At 37.8% G+C, this 8,143-nt stretch overlaps 1 non-coding gene across 1 annotated transcript; it reads left to right on the forward strand.

The window, feature by feature from the left end:
* The first annotated feature begins 2,319 nt into the window (after positions 1 to 2,319).
* LOC141650692 (small nucleolar RNA R71) lies at positions 2,320 to 2,426 on the forward strand. Its single transcript, XR_012546710.1, has one exon. It is a non-coding gene; the product is annotated as a small nucleolar RNA R71 (small nucleolar RNA).
* Positions 2,427 to 8,143: the final 5,717 nt, after the last annotated feature.

The following is an 8,143-nucleotide window of genomic DNA, read 5'->3' on the forward strand; positions in this document are numbered from 1 at the left end:
AAAGCACTACACATCAATTGAAATCGTTAGTCCCTCCCTCACTTCTCTCAAACATGACAATTATTTTGATCAAAGTAAATAAAAATCCAAAGATGACAAAAAATGCAATACAAGAATTGAAATGTAAGTTAGGGAGTTAGAAATATTTACAAGTGGTGGTTTAGGGAGGACTCCACCAAACTCTCATTCTTGATGAGATGTCAAGGGGGCATGTCCAAGGTGTTGTTGATGTTGCTCAACACCTTGAAGAAGTAATCAAAAGCTTGTTCATTATCATGGTAGAGGTCTTCAATAGACCTTGGCCCTTGTTGTCGGTCTTGATCGATGGCATTACCAATGTAGGGATTAAAAATCCCTTCAAATTCGTCGTCCCAAAGACCACAAACTTCATTAAGTTGATCATTGAAAATCTCTTGCTTAGATGGGGACAACTCTCCCAATTTCTTCTCTTGGCCAATGAGGCCATCCTCTTCTTCCTTGGTTGATTTTGATGAGCTTTGCAAGCTCTCCTTGTCACAATTCACTTGCTCTTTGAATGGAGCATCTTCAATTTTCTTCTTCCATTGGAGTTCCGATTTCTTCCTCTCATCCTTTCGGCTATAATGATCAATCATAAAACATGGTTCATGCAAACGAGGAGCTCTCATAGTCTTGTCAAGATTAAAAGTTATGCTTTCATCTCCCACTTCTAGAGTGAGCTCACCATGTTTCAGATCAATCACCGCACCCGCGGTGTGTAGGAAAGGTCTTCCTAGGATGATTGGAATGTTGTAATCTTCCTCTATATCAACAATGACAAAGTCCACCGGGATGAAAAACTTCCCAATTCGCACGGGGACATCTTCCCATATCCCTAATGGTGTCTTTGTCGATCTATCGGCCATTTGGAGTGTGATGTTGGTGCATTTAAGCTCTCCCATCCCCAACCTTTTACTCACCGAGTACGGCATGACACTCACACTAGCCCCTAGATCACATAAGGCTTTGTTGATCGTCGTGTCGCCAATGGTACACGGTATTGAGAAGCTTCCCGGATCCTTTAACTTTGGAGGTAAACTCCCTTGAAGTATTGCACTACTCACCTTAGTGAAGGCGATAGTCTCAAGTCTCTGGATCGACTTCTTCTTTGTGAGGATATCTTTCATGTATTTCGCATAGGCCGGCACGTGATTGATTAATTCCGTGAAATGATATGAGACTTCCAAATTCTTCACAATTTCCATGAACTTTCCAAGTTGATCATCAAATTTGGGCTTGGCTTGACGACTTGGAAAAGGGAGTCTAATCACAATGGGCTCCTTCTCCTTGGCCTTGTCTTCATTTTTCTTTTAACTTTCTTCTTTTGATGATTCTTCATCTTTGGAGTTTTGCACAATTTCTTCCTTTTCACTAGCTTCCACAACTTCATCCTCAACTTGCTTCTTCGGTGCTTCATACCTTGTACCACTTCTCAAGTGAATGGCACTAACCGTTTCATGTCTAGGGGGATTACTTTGAGGTGGTAATTGCCCCTTTTGTCTTTGTGAGCTTGAAGATGCTAGTTGAGTCAATTGTGTTTCCAACATCTTGGTGTAAGCTAGAATGTTGTTGATGGTGGTTTCCTTTGCTTGGCTATCTTTTTGCATTTGAGTGAAAAATTCTTGTTGATTCTTTTGCATTTGGAGGACCGCTTTTTGGACATCAAAGCCTTGGTCATTTTGGTGATTGTATGGATTTTGATTTTGGTAACCTTGGTTTTGATTGTAAAAGGGTCTTTGATTTTGGTTTCTCATGGGTGGTGGAGTGTATGTTGTTTGAGGGTTTTGAACATTTTGGCTTTTGTATGAGAGATTTGGATGGAATTTGGTGTTTTCATTGTAAAAGTTGGAATAAGGGGTACCACTCTTGTATGCTTGGAAAGCATTCACTTGTTCATTTGTTCCCCTACATTCACCTTGGTCATGTCCCAAAGTTCCACAATTCTCACATATCCCACTTGGGATTGATGACGATGCCGTCATGGCATTAACATGATGCTTTGATGATTTTGAGTTTTCCTCAAGTCTAGCCATAGCTTGTTCAAACTTCAAGTTTATTGTGTCAATGTGAGCACTAAGTTGAGCACCCAATTGAGTAACGGAGTCCACTTCATGCTTTCCTCCTCTAGTAGCCTTGCGAGGTCTACTATATTGTGAGTTATGGACCGCCATTTCCTCAATCTTGTTCCATGTTTGATTGTCATCAACTTCGCTGAATATTCCATTTGATCCCATATTGAGAATGTTCCTAGAATCTTCATATAAACCATTCCAAAATTGTTGTACCAAAAACCATTCGCTAAGTCCATGGTGAGGACATGAGCGACAAATTTCCTTGAACCGCTCCCAAGCTTCATACAAAGACTCTTCATCCCTTTGCTTAAAACCCGTAATTTGAGCTCTTAGCATGTTAGTCTTTTCCGGTGGGTAGAATTTTTTGTAGAAAGCTAGAGCCAACTTCTTCCAAGAATCTATTCCAAGGGTGGCCTTATCAAGGCCCTTCAACCATTGCTTCGCGGTGCCGATTAAAGAGAAAGGAAATAAGACCCATCTAATTTGGTCTTGAGTCACGCCCGTTTGAGAGATAGCATCAAAATAGTTGCAAAAGGTTTCCATATGAGAATGAGGGTCCTCACTAGGCATCCCCCCAAATTGGCTCCTCTCAACTAATTGGATGAAGGCGGACTTGGCAATAAAATTTCCGGTTAGATGTTGCGGTGTAGGAGTACCATTTGGTAGATTATCCTCGGTGGGTACGGAGTGTGACGAGAATTTAGGCATTGTAGGTGGATTTTGTGGGGTATTGTGTAATGGGTTCTCTTCTCCTTCTATTGCGAAAGGATTGACAAACTCACTAGTGGGTTGAACAACTTCACTAATACCTCTTAAATTCCTCCTAACAAGTCTCCTATTGTTCGTCAAGGTTCTTTCGATTTCACGGTCAAAAGGTAACAAATCACCTTGTAACCTTCTAGACATGCAAAATATCAAACAACACGAAAACAATTAGAACAAACCTTGAGGAGTTTTACTTCCTCAAGGCGAAGAAAGACACAACTAATAACAATAAAAAGAAATCTAAATCAAACAAACACCGTCCCCGGCAACGGCGCCATTTTTGATGCGTGTCCGCTAAGTGTTCACAAATTAAGATGTGGTCGTTGGGTCACGGTCGAATCAAAACACAATTTATAGCTTCACAAACAACTCTACAATTAGTAAAGAGGCAAGTAAAGGTCGGATCCCAAGGGACGGGTATTGAAATGAGATTTCTATTGCAACTAGCGGTGTCTAAGGGGTGTCACAAATTGGGTTGATGTAGAAGGTTACTAAACTAAAATAGCAATGAAAATAAACAAGCAAGATGAATTAAAGGGGTGCAAATAATTGATTAAAGGCACTAGGGTGTCATGGGATCATAGGGGAATCATGGGATATGATCATACAAACATGTTCTCAAATTATAAGCAAGCAATTATTGTTGTGATGGATTGAGTTGGGTTATATCTTACAATCCTAGGAAAGTTTGGGTCCCGGAGCCGAATCGATTAGATTGTACAACACCTACAAGTCGACTTAATCTTCCCTACTCAACAACATGCATGGTCTAATGAGACTCGAGTTGGGTTATGTCTTACAAGTCTCATTGAAAAGATAGAAGATGATAGTAAATGCAAGGATTCATAGGCTTAGCATTTCATCAAATATAACATGTGCATGAGTTGAAATCAAAACAAGCAAGCAAATAAAACATGAAAGCATATTAGATTAAGCATGAATCATTCCCCATGTTGGTTTCCCCTAATCACCCATTAACCCTAGCTAAGAGACTACTCACTCATTATCATGTTGATCATGCTAGCAAGGTTGTCAATCATACCAACAATATGAAACATGATGAATAAATGAAAGTAATTAACAATAATTAAAAAGGGATTAAGAGATTATACCTACTAATGATTCCAATAATAAAGCAAAGATAAAAGAAGTACTTGAATGCTTGATTGAGAGGTTGTCAATCTCCCAATAATAACCCAAATAATCTTCAATTACCCAAAATAAAGGATGAACAAAAGAGAGATTAAAGAACTAAAACTTGGATTAAAACTTGATTAATACTTGATTACAATATTAAAGAGAGATTTGATTGATATTAACTACCCTAATTATTGATAAGAAGAACATGCTCTCCTAATTAGACTAATGGGGTATTTAGAGTGGAAATTAGGGAGGATGCATTAGGGTTAACTAAGGGCTAAACTAGTAATTACACTTTTTAGATTGAGCAAGGAGGAGCCGGTATTTTTCGAGAGAAGGGCTTCTTTCTTCGTGGCTTGGAGAAGACAATCCGTGCTGTGCTGGAATCCGGGCGGAATAAGGTCGGGACGGGCGGATTCTGGCGTTGGAATCCGACCGGATTCAAGGGAATCCGGTCGAATTGTGGAGGTGAAATCCGAGCGGATTAAGGCAAAGCCGCTCGGATTGTGCTGCTGCGGGACGGACGGATTGGTGACAATCCGCTCGGATTGTCAGTCACCAACAAATCTTCTTCTTTTCTTCCCTTTTCTTCATAAATTCCTTGGGGATTTCCTTGGGGACTCAAGGATCCTTTCTCAACTTTGCTCTTCTACTATAATATGTACAAAGGCCTTCTAATCTTGTCTCTCCTTGATGCTTGGTCATTGAATTCGATCAATTTAGTCTCGTTTTGCCATGAAAATGCAAGATTCTTACTCCTTTCCTACCAAGGGATCAAAATCTCAAAGAATATGCAAAACAAAGAACTAAAGATAAGAAATGACCCAAATAAGCACTAAAAAGCATGGGAATAAGGCTATTTCGGGGGCTAAATATGCGCTAATTATGGTCACATCAATTATGTCATCAACCAACTCATGCCGAATCAACGATTTCTATTTCTTGCAAAATTCTACACCATATGGTCAAACCTAAACAATTCACACATATCACACATGTGAGGTCAATCATGGTCATCCAACACAAGTCAACTAATATAAACCATGAAACAAGGGTACATGCTCAATATTTGGTCAAATATCAACAAGGCAAGGGTCAAAGCAGACCACTCGGTCGAGTGTAGGGGGGTCACTCGGCCGAGTAGGCGGCCACTCGGTCGAGTGCATAGTTCACTCGCTCGAGTGTCACCTGGGTATAACATTTCCGTTCCCAAACCCATTTCTAAACCTTCGTATTCCATCACATAGATGCTAATAAATCCCGATGATGACTCATATACCATTAAACAATCGAATCAAACACGGTAATTGGCCTCATGGCCATCATTACTATACAACTTAAACAAAACATCTGAGGTATACTACCAACACAAACCTACCATTTCATCAGCAACAACTGCACCGTAGTGTGACACTCTAGTCGCATCGGTAAACACAACGCTTGCATTATTTCATGGACACGGCTTAATCACTCATCACTCTCAAGGAATAGCAACGACATCATCACTCACTCAAGCACTACAACAAAATCACGATGTACACCGTGGGCATTTCACGATAACGCTTGGGAGGCAATTTTTACTGATAAAGTCTATACTACCACTCTCAGGGTCGGAATCCGACACAACCACTCTCACATCTCATGCCTATGTACTTAGGTTAACGGTCACATTATACCCCACTCTTACTCTCATGGCTACACAACCAGACTTGGTATTACCAAATCCACAATTATGTATATCCCGATTATTAGAACTCAATTCATCCATAATTAGGTCACTTCACACGGATTCACTCGAAATTTGAAAAACATTCTTCATTGAATGTCGGGTTACCACTTGCAAAGTCTCCAACTCATCTCTTGCCCTAGTACTCTCTATCTCGTATTCCAGATTCCTAAATCTTATCACCATTTATCCCAAATTTATACCATTCCTCAGGTCACATTTCACGTTCTCCACAACGTTTATAAGCTCATGTCATCGCTCTCTCTTACCCCTAGTTCCCTAACTATTCCCTCATCATTCTACAAGTTCTAACTCAACCATATGCTAACCAAAACATCTGAGTTGTGCTCAAAAGGTCACTCTCACATGTCCTCAAATTGTGTTCACTATCTATGAGTCCATACAATCGCTAAGTATCTAATTTTGATTGCACTCCACTCATCATTTATAAGTCGTCTCTCATGAATTTTCACCATATTCGAAGCATTACATGGGCCAACTACCGTCCTAGTGTTCCTAATTTATCAAACTTGATGACTATGTCTAAAATCACTCATCTTGTCGGAAACATATGCCTAAGGGCTAGGGTGAGAAAACACTCCTTTGGGACTCACACAACTCTATGCCCGGATATACTGGGTTAACTCAACGGATAAGGATGATAGGAATTAAAACAAGCCAGAACGGATATAAAAAGATAGCAAATCAATTAACATTGAGGGGATAGCAAATCAATGGTCGACACTTTAAAATTGCCCTATTAGCACACTTGGAAAACGATGAACTTTGTAAAAATGATGCAACTTCAAAACTCAACTCTAATGAAATTTTACTCAAACTTGACTCAAAAACTAAGTGTTATATTAAAACTTCAACAAAAGGTCATTGTCTCAAATTTCTCGAAAACTTTAATACGGAGTAATGTTGGAGGATGTGTCCTCGACAATAATGCAATCACATGTTTAAATCTCATAATAAGAATGTTTGAGGGACTGTTATATTTTATTGTCAACTGATCCACATTAATCAGTAATAGTTGGCTGACTAGAGTTTGACATTACTGTCGTATGATGGTGGTGATCAGTTGATCCCTCTAGGGTAACACTCTTAAATGATCAATTAATTAATTGTATAATGATACAAGTTAATTAATCCTTTAAAATCGAAAATATGTTTTATTACTGAAACTTTATTATTGTTTATTGAAACAATTATAAATAGAATGAATAATGTATTATAATTACAAGGTGTTGTAAATTATAATTAAATGGTCCATTTTAAGTATATGTAATCATGTATTGCTATTTGTGTTATTGTATGTGATTTATTTTGTATGTAATGATTTTTAATAAGTTAAAAATGCATTACATAGTCACATGTCTAGTAACATGTCACATATGTCACAAATTACAATTGACAAAATACAAACTTAAAATGGAATCCCATTTTACATGAGGAAACCGGTTTTCCCCATGAGTGGGGGACAATTGTGCTTTTGGCTTAAATGCTTGAGACAACCCTATTAAGCATGGGTTTGGGAATGCTCACTTTAGGTTTTCTTGTGAAGAACAATTGTGAGAAAATATAAGCAAGGATTGGCCTTGCTTCCCAAGACCACCCGGCTCCCTTCTCCACTTTTTACCGTAAGAATTGTTTTTCTTATGGTAAATTCATTCTAATGTTTTTCTCTTCATTAGCTCTCTAAAATTGGTTTGAGATGCAAAATAAAACATCATAGAAATACTAATATAAACATCACATTACTAGTAGTAGTAATAATTTTATATTAAGTAAACTTTTAAAGGAACATATACTAAATTTCTAGTAACTAAATTAGTATATGTATTAAGGGTGATTATCTTGGTACAATTCCTTGAGGAGTAGATCCTACCATTGGGTCTAAATTCATCCTTGGAGCACTCGGTTTTTACGAAGAATAATTTGGTAGGAGACCAATTAGTATAACCGTGCGGCACTCCTTTGTAAGTCGATAGATTTCTTCTTACTTTGTCCCTTTTGATATGCATACATAAGATCTAGTTAGTTTATGACTAAACTAAATTTAAAATATTTATTAGAAATGTCTAATAAGAGGTTAATGAATCTTACAATTGGTATCAGAGCAATGGTTGTTGCATGCATAATCGGTCATTGTTTTTCCGAGTTAATATGTTAACATATAAAACTAGAAATTTGTGATTTATGAGGATAAATACCACGAATTTTTGCATGAATAACATTCTGGTCCTAAATTGATTTTAGGTCATTTTGATGATTTATGGTATTTTATTGCTCTTTAATATGATTTTTTGTATTTTTATTACATTTTATTGAATAAAATGACTCTTAAAATACTAAAATTAGTTAGACTATGATTCTGACCTTGAAATTTTTACGCAACCTCACATGAATATTTTACACA

The sequence above is a fragment of the Silene latifolia genome, chromosome 3 (assembly GCF_048544455.1).
Source record: "Silene latifolia isolate original U9 population chromosome 3, ASM4854445v1, whole genome shotgun sequence".
Lineage (NCBI taxonomy): Eukaryota > Viridiplantae > Streptophyta > Magnoliopsida > Caryophyllales > Caryophyllaceae > Silene > Silene latifolia.